The 21978-nt window shown below is 40.0% G+C and overlaps 1 protein-coding gene across 4 annotated transcripts in view; it reads left to right on the top strand.

Annotated features, from left to right (window-relative positions):
- The window catches only part of NCOA3 (nuclear receptor coactivator 3), a 67535-nt gene that overhangs the window by 9976 nt on the left and 35581 nt on the right, over window positions 1-21978 (top strand). For all 4 annotated transcript variants that reach the window (XM_064674261.1, XM_064674257.1, XM_064674259.1 and 1 more), the window contains exon 2: window positions 5928-5967. The gene's annotated coding sequence lies outside the window, so the exon portion shown is untranslated. The remainder of the gene's footprint in view (window positions 1-5927; window positions 5968-21978) is intronic.

The following is a 21978-nucleotide window of genomic DNA, read 5'->3' as shown; positions in this document are numbered from 1 at the left end:
TGATGTAAGTTGTAAGTAACGTGAAAATTGTCATATTTAAAAGCAAAACTAAATATAGAACCCTTAGAAACTGAAGAACTTGAATCGATATTGGTGACCAAGCCTGAAGTTTTGGTGCAAAAATGACTGTTTGTGGTGGTGAAAATTCAGGCAAGATGGTGAAAACCTACATTGTATTGAGAATTCAGACCTCCATATACTTAAGGGCTTTTTTTATGAGACATGCAGATGCATTCTGGCATCTAAATCCTTGTGTGTGTAGTCAGAGAATGTCAAATCCACTGAGCAGCATTTTCACTCTGATGCACAGTGATTCACAGCAAGGCTGGAGAAGGGGTGGTTCGTCAAGTTGCTCTTGTGTGTGAGGTTACAAGAGATTCTGTTACACTGCATCCATAAGGCTGAACCCACTGCACTAAAACTTGGTTAGAATGACATTGAGCAGTTACCTGACTGGTAAAAAGCCCCCGTGTTTTATGTGGCACTTGGTTTAGTTTTCCTTTTTGCATGTAAGCTCGCCTTTCTTCTTTCTTGTTCCACTGTTTCATGGACTAAAATAACAGTAGGAGAGCAACAGAAGCAGCCATTAGGTTCAGCAGTTGATATTATGGCTGATTACTTCTCCTTTTTTTTAGAAAAAGTGGTAAGTTCTTATTTTGAGAACGTAATGTATTCAGACAGCAATTTAATCCCTCCTTTTGCTTTCTAGCCTAGGAGCTACAAGTTTTTCTTGCTTCCTCTCAAATACATGTATTAATTGGTCCTCTCTCCCATCTGTTGTTTTTTAACTTCTCTTTAGTTTGTAGGTTTGGGGATTATTATTTCCCAAGTGCATGTCTTTTATATCTCCACAAGTAGTTGTCCAAAGAGCCCAGGGAGCTCCATTCTTGGAGTACCACTAGTACTACACAAAGGTGAGAGATGAGCTGATATTTTTGTTTCTAGATTAACAGGATATACCTAAATGTAAGGAGTGAATGAAAACATGAGAGAAGGATATCAGGTTAGTAATCCAGTCATCTTTCACTCTCAGTATAACAAGCCTAGACCTTAGGTAAGAAGGTGGAATCAAGTTGTACATTTAAACTGTTGGTAAAAGGGAGTTCAGACAAATCTCTGCTTTATTTAGGGTGATCTGTAAGAGGCATTAGTGATAAATGTGTGGTTCTCACTAAAGTGAGCAGTCAATTCAAATTTTAACACACATTATGAGCTGCTGTGTATCCACCTAACAAGAGAAGAACAATTGTCACCAGTGCCACTTAACAGATGTTTGCAGGGCATTTCCATGGGATGTGATGGAGTGGCACATAAAAGCACTGCCTTATCTACAAAAAAAGTCCTACACAGGCAACTACAAGTTGCACGTGGTGAAGTATTTCCTGAAAGATGATTTAAGCCCCAGAGCTGGTATCTTCATTATTTCCTAGAGCTGTGGTTATAGTCTGAGGTACAGGCTGATCACCCCAAGCTCTCTGTGCAGTCCCCCCCAGGATTGCTGCCTTGACCTGGGCTGGGAGCCTGTGCTGCCTTCCAGGCTAAGTTCATCCAGATGGCAAAGGAAGTTCTCACTGAATGTGACATCTTTGCTACACTGCAGGTAAAAGGTAACTTCAAAGCTACCTAAGGCACGTTCATGCAAATTTTATTAAAATAACTCCTTGTAGAGCAGATGTTATTATCTGCTTAACCACAAAATCAGATTTGTATTTCACTTTATGTGCACTCAATATGGTTTTCTGAGAGCAAACAGGCTAGACTTGTGGGTCAGCCTTACACCTGTGTTTTTCAGGGTATTTTACAGTATATTACTTAAGAACTGTCCAAGAGTTCATGAGAGAAACAGTCTGATATTCCCCAGCTGTTACAGATTTCTTGAGGATGCTGCTAGTTGATATCTTTTAACAAGAGCAGGTCAGCTAAGATCCTAGACAGTGGCAGTGTTTTATTCCAACATATATGCACTGGCTATAGCCAAAATAGACTCAAGCTTAGGTACACTAATTGCCTTAGCAACTTCAAAGGTTATTTTTTCTTTGCAGTAGCAAGGCTGGTTCCACTTTCTAATGTAATATTTTGAACAAAAGGTTGGATACTTTTGTGTAGTCATATTTGCTGCCCTGAAAGTTTTGAGTCTTGATATTTAGTAATTCTAATTCAGTCTGGTCTTGGGTTTTTTTCCTGAAATAGTAAACTTGCAAAACTCTCAGGCTTTTCTTCCTCCCCAAATAGAGTTAGCAAGGCACTTCACCGCAGATTGATTCATTTAGAAAATATTTTCATGTACTGTTATTGTTAAAAACAAACAAACAAAAAAAGGCCTGTACATGAAACGGAATGTTTCTCTTCTAGACTTACACTGGCTCCATAGCATCAACAATGGAAAAAAATAAGTAACTAACAGTCCTCCAGAGACTTTAGCTCTATCAGCCAGGGCTGTTGGTTAGTGTAAAACAAAAACAAAACCCCACCCACAAAAGCAAACAGCTGAAAAGGGGCTTAACTTGCCGAATTTATTAAGGTAGCATTTTTGGCGTATTCATGCTAAATTAAAGGTCTCACCTCCGAGGCAGGGATTTCAGAAACTGCTCTGACTTTTCTCTGGATGCTTACATAGGAAGTCCTCGTGCACTTCAGTATTACTTTCAAGAATCTGAGGCAGAGTGGAGCAGAACTAAACACTTCCTTAAGTTCTAATTCAAGATTCGCCACCACCCCAGAATCCCAGAGTGGGTCAGGTTGGAAGGGACCACCCTGGGGCACCTGGACCAAGCTCCCTGCTCAAGCAGGGTCATCCTAAAGCACAGGGCACAGGATGGTGTCCAGGCACTTCTTGAATATCTCTCCAGTGAGGGAGATAATCACTTAGTTTACAGCTGGTATTTCATAGCTGGAGGAATTTCCATTAAGATTTGCTAAATGAGACAATGTGGTAGACATGTTTTGCAGAACAGATGAAGCAGCTTTTAACACTGAAACTTTGTTAACTCTTATGAAAGGATACAGCTTGTTAGGTACAGCTCAGCCAAAATAACAAGTTTTCCAGGAAAGTTGTATCACTGGTATCTTTTTTTTTGAAGCAAGTCTGGAAAAAGCCTAAGGTATAAAGGTTTTTACCCACATTTCCAATAAGTGTCTTCATTGGCAGCTATCTTAGTAGTTCTTTCCTCATTCTAAGTGCAAGAGGAATTTCTCAACAAAGGCTGCTGGAACTTGGCATTATCTTGAATCTGCTTCACTCCACAAAGTCCCAGATTGTATCTCTAGAGAAACAGAAGGACAAAGCACAGATCAAGAGTCAGATAAAAGAAAGAACACTGAGTTGCTTTCATAATTTTAGATAAGCAGAAAACAGAGCTTCTAGAATTAAGATATTTTGGTGATTTTCCACTTGGGATAATTTATCTTGGGTTTGGTGCCATATATCCAGATGTAACTAAATTGGCTCCAGGCAAAGTTTACCACAACACTTTTCTATTGCTCTGGGTAAAAAGCTATTACTGTCATCTTGGAAACATTAAGTTCTGTGTTACTGATGTCAGAATTGGCAGAAGTTAGTTTAATCCTCTCAGAGAAATTAAGTTATTGCCTACATGCAACAAAATGACACGGAGAGGGCCACTAATTCACTGGTTTGCTAGCAGTCAGCTGAAAAGGTTTCAGGATCTCCACAGTATCCAGATGTCCTGATGTCTGCTAGTGCTAAGGCTGTCTCTAGAAAAAACAGGGAGTTCTTATCCCCGAGAATTCTTGCAAGAGTTCTGCCCTCCAAACCGGACTGTCCCGTGATGAGGGTGCTCACACACCCAGGAGTGCTCAAACCCAGTTGGTTTTCTCTTACAGACTGGCAGATGCTCGTGCCTCTTGCCTGTTTACAGCCTCCTTGGAGGGCAGCAGCACTGGGACACTTTCAAAGGGATTGTCTTTTAGTTCCCTATTCATGTAAACTCTGCTCTCCCAGTAAGTCAATCATGGGATTGTCGGCTCCATCGTGTGCAATGCTTTAAGATGTATCTTCAGCCAGCTCTTAAAGCAGTATCCCAGATATCACCATTGGAAAAAGACATGCTAAAGGAATTGTTGCATTAGTGTCAAACTGCAGGGATGTGAAGATTGTTCCTCTGTGAGCTGGAGCAGAATGGGAGTCCAGAATGTTTTTTTTTTTAATTTTGGAATGAAACAAGCTTATGAAGTACACCATGACTATGAAGAAATAGTAAGCAATTAATTACTACTTTCTAAAGCAACCTGTAAACCTTAATTTGGCATACTGGGACAATGGGAGATTGCATTAGTTGGCTGGGTCTAAGAAACGTTATTGGAATTATTTGTTGGGCTAAATTTTTTTTGAAATATATAAATAAATTTCTATACCGGAATAACTTCCTAGCTGCTCCTAACCCTTTCTCACATATTAAGTTACTGCTAATGAGAAGGCTAATGACTGAAGATAAAAATAGAGCATGTTGAACTTGGCATGAACCTTAATATCTTTTCCAGCTTCTGTGAGGATTGTGTTGTGAATTGTGTATTGTTTAGTTGCTCTCTCGCTGATTAAAAGCACTGAAATAAAGCGTGTTGTGAAATAAAGTTGCTGCCCTTGCTTTGTTTACAGTTTGGATATTTATCTAAATGTTACTTTACCAATGTGATGCAAAGTTAAAGCTTGGAGATGGGATTTCTAAGTCTTTGTAAGACTTGTTTTTCCTGAAGGCAAAAGATGTTGCTGAAGACATAAGACAACTCAAATGTATTTATTGTCAAAGCCTCAAACAAACTCATTTTGTTTATTTGGGCTTTGGATAAAGCCAGGGTGGCTCATCAGATATTTCACTACAGAGTTTGTTACTGGGGCCTTACAGAAGTTCTTTGAGCTTGGTCTTGCATCTCTCTTTATCCTGCTTATTGGAAATTCTTTTATTGACTTAAGTGGTAAGTTTGCTAAATACTTCATAGAAATAAGATTGATCTTGACTGAAACAATTCTGCAAAGCATAATGCACTCTTAAAGAGAAAACTAATACTTGTTCTGGGAGCAGGTCCTAACATGTCTTGATTACCTCTGATATTTTATTCTTGTCCTCTAGAAATGTAGATTTGGTAGCTAATAATTACACTGAGGGTGGTCCTTGAAGAAGAAACTGGTGATTTAAGAGAACTTTCTGTTCAGGGTGAGTGGCTCTATGTATCCCTAGCACTTGATTTAGGAGATTTGTCCTTTTTTCAGTGATGCTTTTGTCTTTATCCTGGTGTTTTACTTAGGGGAGAAGAGGGCACTCTGTAACCAATATCGTTGTCCAGCTCTCTTCCACTCAGTAAAATAAAAAGTAAATCTGAATTAAATCTTCTGGTAAAATAACAGACCAGTGCTAAGTAATGTTGTGCAAAGAAAAATTAGAAAACTGAAGATACCACATCATTATACAATCATGTTATGCCTTCCTCTTGAAGATAAGTATTTCTGGTATGTGCAGTATCAAAAAGAGTATAATGGACTTCATGTTTCTCTGTATTTTTAATGAGAAACAGAATTTCCAGCAGTGCTCTCTCATCTTTTTTTTTTTCTTCTTTTTTTGGCCTGACAGTACAAGGCGGATCTTTACAAACCCACAAGTGTCATGGAAAATCAACAGGAAGAAAGTGTTTTCCTCTGCAGTCATTTCGTGCCTTCTCCTTATTATCAGATGGCAGGGTTAAAAATAAAAAACTGACACTTTCACAGAGCGTGGGGCTTAACTACACAACTGAGGGCCACAGAATATTGCAGCAGGATTGATTTTCATGGGTTCAAAAGGGGAAAAACTTACATGGAAGAGAAATCCAGCCACTAGGAAACTCATTCCTTTTGGACCAGGAAATTCCTGAACTGTAGATTGTGAAGTTTGACAGAGTGCTAAAATACATTCATATGCTTTTTTTCTTCCTAGGCATTCCTATGGGCTTCTGTTGGAGAGAACACTGTGCTAGGTAAGTCTCCTGTCAGGACTGCTTTGTTTCCTCTGGATCCATTCTCATAAACCCTTGATGTGTAGAGGGTTAGGAAAAGGGAGGAAAATCATTTCAATTAGCTTAGAAAAATAAAAGTATTTTCTTATGCTCTGTATTAATATAGTATGTAGTTTGCTCTCTTCCACCTCCCTTAAACTTGAGGGAATGCATGGTAGGACCTGACCTTGATATGTGTCATGGTATCTAATGCTGTCAGGCTTTTGGGGAATACTTGGACCATTAAAAGATGTTCCTCTTAAAAGTCATGGGATGGAGTGGTAGCATCCTTCTGTGTTTACATCTGCCTTTGTGTTTTTCATTCTCTCTACCACTGATCCCAGAGTTTTCTTTTTCTTGAAGTCAGTGATGATGTGAATGCTTTGCTCAGAACAGTTCTTCTGAAGGAAGGTGATGAAGTCTGGTTTCTTGGCTCCAGCTGTTCTGGGCCCTGCAGATACAATGCTGTTCACTGATGGGTATTGTTTGTTTGAGGGTCTGTCATAACTTCTAGGGTAACCAATTTAGCCTCAAGTAGATTGATATGTCAGCCTCTGTACCTGTTGCTGGAGTGCAGCAAAACTGGAAACCTGTCTGGACATTCCATTCAGTGGGATTTTGCTCTCAAGAAAGGAATATTGTTTTACAAACTCCTTCAGAATAACCTGAATTCAGATCAACCTCTGTGCTCTGCAGTTTAGCAGGTGCCCTGAAAGAGAATTCAGGTGAGCTGGCTTGGTTAGAATAAGGTAAGGTTAAAGCAAACTGAAGAAAATGAAAGGAGACAGTGGAAGAAAAACCATTGGAGAATGATCTCTTCAAAGGACAGAGAAGACTGTGTTTTGTTTCCAACAGCTGTGCTCATTAAAACATTGCAGTTCCTAAGCCATGATCTGCAGACAGATGACACACTGAGGTAAATAGTGTGTGGTGGACAGAAGGGATAAATAACTTCTGCTCTTGACTGGATGGAGACACTTGTCTGAGCATATTGTCTGTCATAAACCTACCTCCAATGGGAAAAAAAGCTGAGTCACAGCATTTTTATTCTGTAAGGGGATTAATGATATCAGACTTAAGTTTTGTAAGCTTTTCCTTGTGTTCCCCCCCATGGTGTGCCATGATTATCCTGTTATTGTTTGTACACCATTATTTGTAGTCATCATCTATATGAGAATCTAACTGAGCTGAAAGCTCAGGTGCAGGGAAGGTTTTGTAGCTTTTTGAACTTCCAGTGGACTGTTAAGTACACTAAAAATTCTTCCTGGACTTTGAAAAGAAAAGCCATACCATGCCTAGAGACAAGTATTTGCAGCTCTTCTCCTAATAATTTTGGCAGGGCCCAAGAATATAAAATTCTGACTGTGGTGTGCCTCAGCATAACTTCCCACAGTGCTGAGGTGTGATGTGCTGTGGGAGAAGGTCATTCCCTGGGCAAATGCTGGGTGGCATTTACTGGTAAGAAAACACTGCATCAGTGACCCTCTAGAGCTGATCTTGTCCAGCTGTATGACATAAATGCATGACTGGTGCTTATCAGTTAATTACTATGTTGGATTTGCTTATCAGATGCAAATATGACAACTTCCCAGTGCAGAAGTGTGGTTGAATACTAACTTTAAAGCTTAGCATCAAGCTAAACTGAATTAAACTGCAGAATGTCCTGGGAGTCCAGTAAAACAGAATTGTTTAAATCATGGTGGATGCATCTTGGATGTCTCATTGGCAGACAAAGGCTCAAATAATGGCTCCCCAGCTCAGGGTTTTATTGAATGTAAGATACAATTCAGTTGGTCTACTCTTGTATGGGAACTACAGATAAAATGCATGTAAGAAAGTAATAATAATAATAAAAAAAAATCAACAGCTCTGTCCTGGCATTTCCATCAGTACACTATGTAAAAATGCATAAAATTTGCTTCCTGATGATGTGAAACTACCCAACTGCTTAGCCATTCATCTACAAACAAGGAAGTGACTGGACCTGAAACAAAACATTACCAATGGTTTTGGCACTCGAAGGGGAAGGATATGATCCCTTCTGGTTTTGGCAGTCATTGACCTCTTGTACTGACTTCTAGAATGGCTGCAAATCTTCCTAAAAGTACTTGGAATATCTGTGCTAATGTTGGTAGTGTCATTTTGGGAAGTTCTGCAGATAAACATTAGTGTTTGAGAAGTGCCATTTGTATAAAAACTTTTGTGAGTAAAACTGATGTTGTGCCTGCTGCAGAAATCTGAGGGAGCTTACTGTGAGATTTGTTGAAAAATGACTTTTTAATGAAAGAGAAGATACTGCTTCTTTAATAGGACATTAGAAAAACTAGAAGCATAAAGTTTTAAGCAGTGGAAATTCCTTGTAAAGAATAGAAAAGTTTTTGAGCAAAAAAAAAGAAAAATCCAGAAGGCACTGACAACCTTATTCAAAACCATGGTGGTTTTTTCTCATAAATGGGGAGAAAAAAGATCCTGGGTGGTAGGAATTAATGTTATGCTCAAGAATACATATTTTTTTGTCCAGTAATGATGGGAGTGTTAATGGATGTATACAAAATCTAAAGAGTACATGAGATTAATAAAACATACCCGCTTAAATCACAACCCAAAAGAATGTGGTAATACATCTTAATTTTAAGACAAAGTAGGATCAACTGTGAGGTGCTCTCTTGTCTTAGTGGCCCGTTGCTATAATGGTACCAGTTTATCACTGGGCTGCAGTTCATAATTCTCTGACTGTGTTTTACTGGAAGTCATAGAGAAATTACACATCAGTGGAAACACCGTGAGCAAAGTTAGTGCTGGTTGATTGAGGTTTTGTTCAGTCAAGTTTTGAAGGTATTTTAGGATAGAGATTCCATAGGCTGTCTGGAAGTGGATCCTCTGTTTACTTTCTACTTAAAACCTGAATTTTAACTTATTGCAGGCAGTAGAATTTGCCTGTTGCCCTTTTGTTGTAGGGCTCGGAGGAGACTCTGGGACTCTCCAGTCTATAATATCTCTTTAGGTGGGATTTTTCTGTTTTGTGTAGCACTGAACAAAGCTACCAGCCTTTGAGGGTTTTTTTTTTATTCCTCCATTTTGCTTCATTTTACAATAATTGACCCCTTAGATGTAAGATTTCATTCAACCAGTGATGTGCAAAATACTGTTCCAGCTTTAGTTTGCACAGTAAAGTTTAGCAGATGCTCTGTGTTACAACCATTGGTACCCAGTGAAAGGGCAGTGTTTGAAATATAACCAGACAAGCTGACTGTGCTGTGGAGAGATGAAATAATGGAATTGGGGATTACAAAAAGTTTGAATGGCAAAGCATTTTTGTTGAGCTAAATGAGCACCTCTTGCAGCCAAATGAGGAGTACCTGCATACACTCAAACTTAATCAGATTTTAATTACAGCATTAAGCTAGAAACATATTTCCATATTTCAAGGTCAGATTTCGTTTTAGAAATGTCACCTTTGTATTAAGCAGCTGTATTTATTCCTTACAATTAAATAAATTATATATAAGCACTAATACTATGCGTGGAAAACTTAAACTATTTTGATTTCCTTTCTTCAGTGCCTTTTTTGTTTTTAATCTCTGATCTTGTACTCTCAAATCTGAGAGTCTAGTGATGCCAGACTCCTAAACTTCATTAACAGGCCTTTAATTATTATGAGATCATAGGATGCCAAGATTAATTTTAAAAGCAAAGAGGATGTGTGTTTTTTCAATAAACTAAAAAAATAATCTATTTTAGTAGCCTGATGAAAAATGAGACTAAGTAGGATTCTCAAAAACATTCTAAGATAATAGGCATTTAACTCCCATTGATGGTTGGGGTGAGTCTGAACAGACTCACACTGTGGAACCCTGTTATGGAGAGCTGCCTTCTCCATAGCACTCAAACACCTCTTCAGACTATGAACCTACCTTTTAAAAAGCATAAGTGTATCCAGAGCTTTGATTAAAATTAGTTGGTTTAGTGTAAGTTGATATATTTGCTGACATTAATTCTATAACTTGGTTCTTGTGCAAACACCTGAATAAATGTTCATAAGTGCTGCATCTGCTGACTGGCAAAATGTGCCTAGGGCAAGTCAATGTGATTTATGGAGAGTATTTCTTTCCTGCTCGTGGGCCTCTCCTTACTGATGGGTGCAAATATTTCCAACTGTTAAATCAGTGATTTAAATGCCAGTTTAAAGTCTGCTCTAAGATAATATCCTTAATCAGAAGTTGGTATCTGTCATAACCAAGGCAGTGTGTGTCAGTGTTGTTCATACTCCATTGGGAAAAACCTCTGTGTCCTAATTTGGATATCACAGAAATTCCCTCTGTTGGTCAAAGGCCAGCTTAGGATGCAGGCCCTTGACAGACATCAGATCCCAGTTATGACACAATTATCTGTTACTGGGTAGTAAAGAAAGTGGTTGTACAAGTAGGGCACTGCACAGGTGACACAACAGACATAGATAAGCCTATAGTAGCCTCTTCTGTGAACTGATGGGTGCCAGTCCCACACAGTGTAATAAGCAGTTAAACAGCAATCTGCTTAATTAAATATGTGCAAGGAGGGTTAAGAAGTGTTGGGAGTTGGAGCTGACAATACTATTTTGAAGTTTTTTAAGTGACCTCACACCCTTAGTGTTTTCGGTGTGACTTTTTCTATGTCTTTAAAGCGCTTCTGGAAAAAACCAGTATAATTCACCCTAAGGAGATTTCAGCTGGAATCCCACAGAGCACATCACCACCCCCTTGGTCACTGGACAGGGCCTTCTCCAAGGGCAGGTCACTGGAGGGGCAGGAGCGTGGGCTTTGAGTGCTCTTGGCTGAGCCCTCCGGCTGCGCTTTCCAGTGGGATCTCCAGTCAGGAGGGACTGAAAGGTGGCCTTTGCTAAGCCCTTGATCCCGCTGCTGCCTCATGCTTTGTGGGTGCTGCCTATGGGTGGGGCAGCATAACCTAGAAAAGTGTCCCTGCTCACTGGCTGCTGTGCTGCCAGGCTCTTGAACTGCTTTGGAGCTGGCAGGTTTGTAGAGGAGCTGCTCTCGGGCTTTGTAATACGGCGATAAAGCGTGTTCTGTCCTGTCAGCACTGCAGCAGCACAGCTACCTTGGGCAAAGAAAACACTTGAGGAGCTTGGCAAGCATTTAAAACAAAACTGAGCATGTTCAAATACTTTCAATAAGGCAGTTACTGTCTGTGCAGGGATCTTCATTGGAGCAGCAAGACGAAGTGCAGCTTGTTCAGACATTTAATCCATTTCTCTTTTAAAGCTTTGACTTCTTGGGCTGGATAAAAGGTTACACTTTGTTCAGCTGAATTCTCCACTCTGTTTTTAATTGCCTGAACCAATTTTATACGAGTTTTCCACAAAAAGCAGTTCTGAGGGGTGTGTCAGAAACAGTCATTAAAAAATGAGAACAAGCTGCTGTGATGGAAAATATGATGCATCCTTAACCACAGATGTAGTTGGGCCTGCATAGGTAATGATATGCTGTAGTGCATTTTTCTATTTCAGGCAAAGATGCCCACCCAAAAACAGCAAGGTTCTTTTCTTTTAAGAGCACCAGTTTGTCAAAATTAACTTTCATTCAGTAGATCACCCTAACTTCAGCTTAGTATGAAACATCTGTTGCAATGTTGGGTGTATCAAGGCTGTTTTATTAAAGATGAAGTATATTAAATGGAGGGTGAGTGTGTATCCCCAGATGTCCTTGTGGAAAGGTCTGTTGGTGTATGGTTTTAAATGTTTGTCAGCAATAGATTCCTTCCACCCTGCCCCTGCTGTGGTACTCCAGATTGCAGAATCTTCGTACACACAAAAAGCAAAAATAATGCTCTCTGTTTGGTGTGGGTCTTATCTTCATGACCTGGGAGCTTTACCAGTGTCTGGGAAGGGGAGAAACTACATCTGTTTCACCTCATGCATAATGCAAATGTGGCATGTTTTTGAAGGAACTTTTAAAATACCTTTACATCTCTTAAAATATCTGTAAACATTACAGGTGAACATGGCTAATTTCTAATTGGTTTTGTAGGCTAGGTATAGCCTTCAGAAACTGGTATAGTGTTCTGTAAGGAGCTCGAATGCTTTCCTGAAATGCCTTTTTCTTAAATGGCTTCCGAATAGGACACAGTGGAGGTTGGGTGGAGCCTCACAGTCTCGGTAGGACTGAGACATGCTGTTAATTCAAGGGCAGTCTCTTACCAGCTTCATGAACTGCATAATAAAACATACCTAGTAAAAAAAAAAAAGGTACATTTTCAAGTAGTTATTCATGCAGTTTAGTAAAGGGTCCTCAGAATTAGTGATTTTTTGCAGGCTTGCTGGTGCATCAATGTGATTCTTTTGCTTGGAACGGTGATTATACAGACTCAGGCTTTAATTATGTTATTTATGTAGTAATGTAGTAAAAAAAAATTGAAATATTATTCAGGTTTTGTAACTGGTATATTTTTGGAGACAGTGTTAGAAATTGCTCGTGTGGTCTTCCCATCCCCCAGCTTTTGAGCTCAGAGGAGTCTAGTTTGCTTGCAGCTGCAGTAGTAGGCATCTTTCTTTCAGGAAGTGACCTTGGCTTGTATTAATCAAATTCAGAACACACAGAAAAGCTTCTTGGTAACATGCTGACTTGAAGTAAAATTTTATAGCATCCATTTTCTTTTAAAATGAGGCCATCTTATAAAAAGGGAATTTATTTATGATCTCTCAATTTAGAAGAATTTCTCTAAAATGATATGGTATTTAGAGAAGGTAAAACAGCAAACCCAAGCTGCTCTTTTTACTGAGAGGAAAATACTGAGAGCTTTTTATATATGTAATTAAATCTTAAACTGCTGTTGGCAAAACTGTATTTTAACCTAGCTAAAGTGTGAAAATAGACCAGTTTCGTTGGTGTCCTTCCATTTTTGGAGTAGAAAAGCTTGGTAGTAGGGCATGAACTCAATCAGCTAAGATTCTCATGATGTCTTCAACTTTCTGACTTGATGTATTTTAATCACTCCCTGCATCTTTTGTTAGCAGCTCTCAAGGCATTAAACTTAACCTCATAGTAGCTGCATTAAGCTGCTATGCCTATTTGCATAGATTAGGAAAGGAATCTACCTGTGTCTGTTCAAGAAATCACTGTTTGCCTTGCCCAGCAGCTGGAAGTTGTTTTTTCTTTGGCTGCTCTTAAATGGAGTGGCTGACGATTCCTGAAGCAGGTTTTAAGAGGTTTTGCATCGTATTGCCTAAAACTGTTTTGTGAATTGAGCTACGAAAAGGTGACCATCGGTATTTTCAGCTGGTATAGGTGTTTCTAAGAGTCTTTATCCTTCTTCTGGACCTATACAGAGGGCTGAGACCGGAGTGTCTTTGACCCTTGCAAAGTGCTGTGAAAGCCTTTAAGGTTCTGGGTAAGATAACTCACCAATTTTCAAACTGCATCTTGCTGGAAATTTAGTAATAGCTGCCAACTGACTAATGGTTTTTCCCCCCTGGGTTGACATATGCATTATCTTGAACAATCCACCATCTGGTTGGCTTAAGGGTTTGGAAAGCTAAGTTCTGTTTGAACTGGCATCTTTAGCATAAGTCTTTTCTTCGTGTCAATGGCATATTTACTCATTTTACCTCTTCAGAGTTATATTCAGATTCTTGTCATTCTTTCTGCCCCGGCTTGGAGATCAGAGGATGTTGACATACCTGCTCCCAAGTGCTTTGTGATGTCACTGCTGCCTCCTTTGGAATGGTTAGTTCCACGCTGTTTACCCTGCACATGTGTGCAGTAACTTGCCATTGCTAAGATCTCTAAGTAACCCTCCCCCTTTCTGCTGTGTTGAACCACACTCTGAGATTCTGTTGGTATAGAAGCTGCCTGAATTATGTGCTTTTTGTGCTTCTCTTCTTGCTGCCTCCTATGATATTATCTGTTGCTGCACCAAACTGAGAACTCTTCTCGAGTGCTTTAGTCCTCTTTCCTTTCAGTCTGTAAGGCCAATAACGAGGTGATAAATTTGCTGCTCTCCTTGCTTAAGTGTAGTAGACATTGACTTTCCAAGATCAAATGGATGCCAAAACACAATCATAGACTGTGTCATTCAGTATCTGCTGTTGCCAACACAGATTTTGGGGTACCCCCCCATGGACTGATTCATGGAGTCTGTAGACTCTGAGATGGAACTGCATTGTTAGTGATGATACAGTGGAATAAGAAGCCTGTTCTATGTTCATCCTCTAGTTCTGTAATAAAATAAGTGGAGATGAAGATGGATCTTATCTTTTTCAGTGCCAAAGCAAGAAACCCATTACAAGTGTCCCACGTCCAGATCACTTTTTATGGCTAGCCACTTTTGTGGCTGGGTGTTACTTGTTTTCCTGGGCAACACCAAAAACCTGATTTTTTTTTGTACCCAAGAGTCACAAAAATTCAGTGTCCATCCTTCCCAGAGCAGATGGAGGATGTCTTGTTTTGAAGTCACGATCATCTAGAAACAGCCTATTATTAACTGTAGCGTGGGGACTGAGCAGCAATACGCGGCACCGAGAAGCAAAGTAAATCACCGCAGCTCTGGACTGTGCCTTCAGAATCCTTTCCGACAATTCTGTGCTGGTCCTTTCCCTCCCTCCCTTTCGCAAGGTCAGTCTTTCCTGTTTGCCAGCGCGATCCCGCAGCTGTCCCAGCTCCAGAGTTCAGCGCTGCTTTGATGCTGCCTCGCATCGCTCCTACCCCTTCCATCACCCTCATCGCTTCCAACTAAAACGGGGGAGAGGGGACCTTGTGCAGCTCTTCACTTGTGACTCGCAGGCACGCTGCTTCTGATAATTTGTGCGCTGGAAGGTGCGCGGGAGGCTCGGGGGCCGGCAGGGAAGGGAAGGGAGGGCCGGGCCGCAAGGAGTTAAAGCCGCCGCCGCCCGCGGTTCTGGCCGCGGCCGCCGCGCGCTCATTGGTTGCAAAAAGGTGAAATTGAAACCACGGTAAACTTTTGACCCTGTAGCAGTTCTTGTGGAACGCCTTCCCCTTGCCAAGAGCTGAGGGCTCGCTCTCCCCCCCTCCCCGCCCCGCTTTTCCTGTATTTTTTTCTCTGCGATCGTGCTGTGCCGCATGCAGCCTCTCCCAGGGAGGGGGAGGACGGCAGCGGGCGAGGAGTTTCCGTGCGCTGCTGCCGGCGAAGCTGGAATATGCCTTAACCGGCTATCTTCTAAAACTCCCAGCAGTAAACAAGTAGGAGTCCATTTTTTCAAGTTCCAGCGTGGTTTTTTTTCTGTGGTTAAAGAAAAAAACAACCCACCAAAAAACAATCGCCACATTGATGCTGACGATCGGGGCTAATTAGAAAGTGGGGAAGGGAGGATGAGTCACCCGGCACTCTCTCTGTTGCTTAATAAACCTGTTGGGTTTTTTTAAAGATTGAAGTGGTTTCTCCTTACTGAAATCCGACGTAGAAATGCCTCAGTTTTACCACTTAGCTCACACCTCGGTAAATTAAATACATATTTACTTAACGAGCAGTTTTTCAATTCTGCATCTTCCCTAACTAAAAAAAAAAAAAACAACCCAAACCCAGCATCTCAGTCTGGGAGACAAGTAGTGCCTCCTCGACTTCGTTGCCAACCTGCAAAGTGTTAGAGGCCCATGGTAGGCAATGTTATGAATTTTTATTTAGGGTGGGTGACTCTAGCAAATTCTGGGCCTGATTAGTGTGTGTCACTTGCATGCTATGCAGAGTTTGTCACAAACCAAAAATATCTGTGGCTGAGAAAACTCATCTTCTCTGTGCAGCTTTGCCAAACCAAGCAAATTAAAGCAGCATTACCTTTTGAACGAGGCATGAATACAATATTCAGTTAATCTGTGTTTCTTTCCCCTTAAACATGCCTGTCTTTTCACTGACAAAAAAAAAAAATAGCTGACTTCATTACTTTACTGCATCAGCTTCCATTTTCTCCCTTACTGGCTCCCGGCACAGGTGTTCTTGCTGGAACCCTAAACTTACTGAATGTTAGGTGCCACCTAATCAAGGAGTCACTCAGCACCTCACCTAGAGATAACATTCAGAGCTTCCTCAGCGAAGAAACCTGATGCCTAACTGCTTCAGGCTCATGTTTTCAGATCTCTAGCATCTTGTTCTTGCAGATAGTTTCGTCATATTTATACAGCGTGTCCATTTTTCTCATTAGAGATTAGGCTGGGGAGGAACCTTCAACTGCTATGATGTGGACTGTTTTTAAAAATTCAGTTCAATAAGCAGTTTAGTGGTTAAACAGTGTTTAGTTTACAGTAGTAGTAATATAGTAGGACGAAATCGTGAAGGTTCAGTGTGTGCTGTTCTTGTAGTGCTGCTTTTCCATGCCCCTTTCTTCAGGAATTGAAGGAGTCTCCTGAAGCATTGACAGCAACACTGGGGAACAATGAATATAATATGATTAATAGCAGATCCCCTGCACCCTCTTGTGTGCAATTCTTTTTGCAACTGCAAAAGAAACATGCACTTGTAATGATAGTTTGTGGCCTCCCTGTGTGATCCAGCTAGTGTTCCTAAGCAGCAGCTATCCCATAGTTTATTTACCCTCGCTCCCTGTGATTCTTTGTTCTGTCCACCCTGTGTGCTTCTCCTTGTCCACTTCATGGCAGTTCATCTGCCTTCACAGTGGAGCTGCAGGGAAGGTGCCTATCACAAGGAAATGGAATAAATGCTCTTCTAAAGGAAAGAAGAGTAACAACTGCTAGAAACCAAGAATTGCTTCTGAACTCTCTGAAGCATCATTTAATGTGCCTGAAAGGGTTCTCTTGGCCAGTTGCAGGATGGCATTGTGGTAACATTGTTTTAATGTCAGAAATCCCTGACCTCTAAAAATGTTCCTGCACGTGCCAGCTGTAGGGTGAGAAACGGGCAAAAAAATAAATGCTGACCCTCAAACTCCAGAAACACAAACTCGGCTTTGTAAATCCTGTAACTTCAAAGTGCCCTGCCTGGGGGGAGTGTTATTGGAGAGCTGGCTGCTGGCAATGAGAAATCACCTGTGCAACCCTTTCTTCTAATGAATGTGGCAGAAAGAAGGGTATCAGGGATACTGTCGACACATTTTGTAACCAAAAAACATTAGATGCCCAGTTACAAACCGAAAATAAACGTTGGCATTTTATAGTGTTTATTCTCTGTGTTTATTCAGAGTAGATTTTGAGGTTGGTTTCATCTCCTCAGTTTCCACAGTGGGGAATTGGCAGCTGATTTGGAGCTGCCCTGGTAGAATTTTCACCATACTGTGAATGAGAAATTTAAAGAGAAGTTCATGCCAAGGTGTTTTCATCTCTTCTTTCCCTTTTCCAGAGTAAGCAGTTTTACCGAAGGGTAGAAAGGTGACTTACAGGAAATTCTAGAGCACAGCCTCTCAATTTAGAAAACTATTTTATATTCCAAAACTCACCAGTGCTACTGTTGCACACTTCAGACTTCTGCTGGGTGATTTCCCCTCTGTCTCCTGGATTTGATCATGGAGTGCAGTCCGAATGTGATGCAATAAGTGGCTTTTTCTTGGCTTCTTCCTTGATAGGTTTGTCTCAGAACTGTCCTGTCTGCATCCTTGTTGCAGCTCCTCAGTGATGAGGGAACTCTTGGTCTTCTGCAGCAATAATGGATTGTGCTTCTGCAACATAAATGCCTTTTGAAGAGCATGTTTATAACAATGACTTCTTATAACAACAACTTCTTATAAGAGAGTTAAAAAAATCAATCTATTCATTCTTTTACCTTCTCTGTTGGTATACTATTTTTTTTAAGTTCTCTTGCATTACCATCAGGATGCTACATGAATAGATGCAAAAAATTTCAACTGATAGGCACGTGAATTCTTTTAAGCATGTGTGTGCATACACACAGTCTTGTTTTTCAGGAATCAGTGTCTGAGAATTTTTTTGTCTCTTTAGTATACAAACCAGTATGTGGGAAGCAATGTATTTCTGATAGAAAAGTGGTGTGATCTTGGGGAAGCAGAGCTCCTGCTGCGAGTTGTGTTTCACCTCCCGCACTGTCTTGAAAAATGTGGTGAATCCAAGGACTGGCTGCTATAGCTGAAGGACTTTATGCATTTATAATCTCTGTAGGTTGCATTAGCTGTGTAACTCTTTGTGGGTTGATATGCCCTGATAATCAGGTTATTCCTAGCTTCTGTTTGAGGCTCAGGTCTTTTCAGGCCACAGGGGCTGTAAACCAGTACCTTTTCTTACTCATTTCTACCGTAGGAGCAGACCAGGATATTTACTCTGCCATCTCTTTAGAAGGGTCTGCTTTATTTCTAGCACAGTTTAAAACTGGTCTTAGGTTTTTTGGCTTGTGGGGGGGCCAGGATGGGGCTGCTCAAAGCAATTCCACCTGCTGATGCAGGGCCCTGTCTGCCATTTCCACTGAGCTTTTGTGTGTGTGTTATATGTCATGTATTCTAGTTCATCATCAACTCTGATTTCTCTAAACTTTCTTTCCTTTGGATGTTTATTGACCATATACATAACATATATATAGTGTTTGTACTTTAGGGTGATAATCAGTATAACCTATCAGGCAACTTATCAAAGCAGCAAATGAATTGTAAATTCCATTTTTAGCACTACAAGAAACAACTATAAGCATTCTTTAATACCTCAGGATGTGATGTGATAGAGAATTGGAAAATTAGTGATGCCTATCTAATTTTTTTTCTACTGCTAAGCTTTCTCTGTCCTAGGGAAGAAAAAGGGCTGTGTGTACTTAGCATGGACAATTGCAAGAAGTTTATTCTATTTAAGGGAAGAATTTCTAATGTCTTATAGGGGGAAAAATCATTCTGCTTTTTATTCAATGCCCATTTAATCGTAAATAGAGGAGGCAAAGCTGAGTTATGCAAATTAAGGAGGAAGGGGAATTGCAAGCTCTGTAATGGTTACAATATCCTTTTTAATTGATCTGAGTGTTATTCTTAAGAAAAACACCTGCATAGATGGTGACATTTCTGATAACACTGATTGCAGAAATTTTGAATTAATACATTTAAGTCACATATATTTAGTATTTTGATAACTTTAATTATGCTTCTTTTTCTCTTGTCCAGCTTCGTGTATAGAATATTCATTAGGTGATTTGTTATTTCAAAAGCTGTCATTCCCCCTCTTTTTGCCACAACACTGTTAAAGTAGGCAAAGCAGTTCTGTCTCTTTGTTTGAGATTTCCTTTGTTTTTCACCTTGATTCTGTACCACCTGTGTAATGTTGTACTCCTGGGTCCTGTGTCAACATCGCTGCAAGTTGCTGTGACAGGATTAGAACTGAGGATTTCAGTCAGAGCAATCTTATTTTGAAGTAGCCTAAAGTTGAAAATGGAAAAAAAAAATTAGATCAATAAGAAGCAGAGAGAACATTTGGAGAGAGAACAAATGTCTGAGATTTTCAGAATCTGAATAATAGAGGCTGATGCACAGGAACAGACTGGAGTGTTGTGGGTTTTTTGTAGGGGGGACAAGCAAGGCATCCTGTTAATGAAAAGCAAAACCACTTAAAATTGATTTAAAAAATTTCACTCATACACTTAACATGCTCATGATGTCAGGCAAGTTATTAGAATACTGAAATGCATTTTGTATTTTTTCATCGGAGAATATTGATGGTTCTGGTTAGTAGAGTTTATATTTATAAGGATATTCTGTGGTATATGTTAGTGTCCTACTGATTTCTGGAAACTAAACCTCTCTTTGGTAGGTTCACCCCTTTTCAATACTGAGTCAAGTGAGGCTCTGATATGACATGACCTGGTGATTTCTGTGGCAAACACATAATGATAATGAACACATTAGTGCCAGACGTTTAAACAATGTCTGTTTGAAGGAAATACCCCGTCTCTTTTGCTGTCTTGTTTGTTTGTGGGTACATAACAAATGTCAATTATGTGTTTTCACTTTTCTGATCTTTCTAGAAGCAGAGCATTCTAAGCTGCATTTCTCTTTGTTTTTAGAAGCAGAGCATTCTAAGCTGCATTTCTCTTTGTTACTTGCTCTATTACAGTGTGTCAGAGCAAGATTAATACTGTTTAGTGGCACTGTTTTATGTAAGGTACTGTTCATGCCATCTTCCCAGTGCTCTTCAGTTAATGGTTTCATAAAGTTCTGGGTAGCTTTTGAGAGCCTTTGAAGGCTGCTGGTCATTCATTGGCTCAGAAAGTTGGGAACATGTGGCCTTGCTGGGCTGTAAAAGCAAAATTAGCCTTTGCTTTCTGGAAACTGAATTCAGGGTGTTGTTCAAGTGCAGTCATTTAAAAAACCCAGTCTTGTTTACAGATGTTGTAAAGCTGGGGGGGTTTTGTCCTAAACAGCAGCAGAGCTAAGAGTTTCTTAGCTGTGTCTTAGGATCTCTGGTGAGAAGTCGAATTTCTGCTGTGCTTGTACTGTGTGACACTTAATGGTGAGTCCTTCACTACTGTGGTTTGTAGAATGATGGTTTAAGGTACCAGTTTCACTTTGCTTCAGAATGCTTTGCTGTGGTGTGTGACATCTTAGTAACCAAGTGAGGGGTTTGGCCCTGAGCAGTCCCTGGCCATGGAGCAGGAGCAGGGCTTACCTGGGGAACCCCTTCAACCCCCCCAAAGAGAGGGGAAAATCCCCCCTTGGCATCCTGAGGGCTGCAAAGATCCTGGAGTTGTATAGAACTCCTAGAGCTAGGAAGAAGATGTAAAGCAGTAAAAATAACTGGTGTTTACTGCCAAAGTGCAGGATTTGTGCCTCTTTTGTAATCCAAGGCAGTGTTACCATCCGTGGGTGGTGGCATTTCACTCTTCCATGGCAGGTGAAGTTTACCTCTCATCCAGACTGCACTTCACTTTGGTTTTAAGTGTGGCAGATTCGGCTTTAGAATGAATGAAACCATCTAGAAATGTTGTGAGAATTGAAGGAAATATGTAATTTTAAGAAAAATAATGGAAGAATTCCTTGATGAAGGACGTCTTCTGTAATGCTTTAAAACTTAAGACTGACTTGAATGAACTGGTTTCCATTTCCCAGGGTATCTTCCCTGGTCAGTAGTGGGTATACTGTGGTCCTTAATTTGGCAATTTATGTCATTCTTAGTATCTTTTCTTTCCTTTTTTATGTGTCTGCCACACTAATATGGGAAATATGGACACACATGGGAGATATTGCCTAATCTGGCTCTTTGAGGGGAACTGTAGGTATGAAGATTATAGCATTATGCAATGTTAGATATTTCTTTTGAAACTGAACATAAAAATATTACTCTTCAGAACTATACATTTTCTTGATGGCATTGAGAGGCGACTTGTTTTAGGTCAGAGCTTTTCCATTAGATTTTCCTGGGTTGATTGGTGAGCTTTAATTTCCCATCACCAATGCTGGTTTCAGAGCAGATGCAACGAATACTGTAAGTTAAATAGGCAAGAGGGCTTCCTTTCTTCCTTCCATACTTCCTTTCTTATGCCATAAAGGTGCAAAAGAGTTCTAATCACTTTTGCAGTGAAAGGATGTTATTTTGAAGTTTATGTTTCTACAAAGAAAGTGATTTTTGTGATAAGTCCAGCAGTTAAGTTGCTGCTGCTTTCAGCAGTTACTGTTTTGTTTTTGCAACACTGGTTTTCAATGGGGTTGATAAAAAATCATATAGATTAATTATAATTAAAAATAAGTAGTAGTGTATAAAAAGTGTCTTATTTTATAATAAAACAGTGTGAATGTTGGAGGTTATAATGGATGTTTTTAGGAAATATCAAGTAGACTGGAATAATGATTTTAATTAGAATTGCTCGAATTCAGACACCAGGTTAAACATGGATTATAGTACCAGAACATTCTTAAAAGATGTCTGTGAGCAAACAGATATTTTATCTGTTTTTGTTGGCTCTGTGTACAGTGCACACATATGTTTCTAAATAACTTGGGAAATAGTTCTGAATAAAATTTAGATATTCAAATAGGAAAGAACACATTTACTGTATCTTTCTGCTTGAGGTTAATAAAAATATTTGGGTAAAAGTTTATTTTTTTTCCGGTCT

The sequence above is a fragment of the Pseudopipra pipra genome, chromosome 17, assembly GCF_036250125.1.
Source record: "Pseudopipra pipra isolate bDixPip1 chromosome 17, bDixPip1.hap1, whole genome shotgun sequence".
NCBI lineage: Eukaryota > Metazoa > Chordata > Aves > Passeriformes > Pipridae > Pseudopipra > Pseudopipra pipra.
The sequence above is the reverse complement of the archived record's forward strand: the minus strand, read 5'-3'. Positions and strand labels throughout refer to the sequence as shown.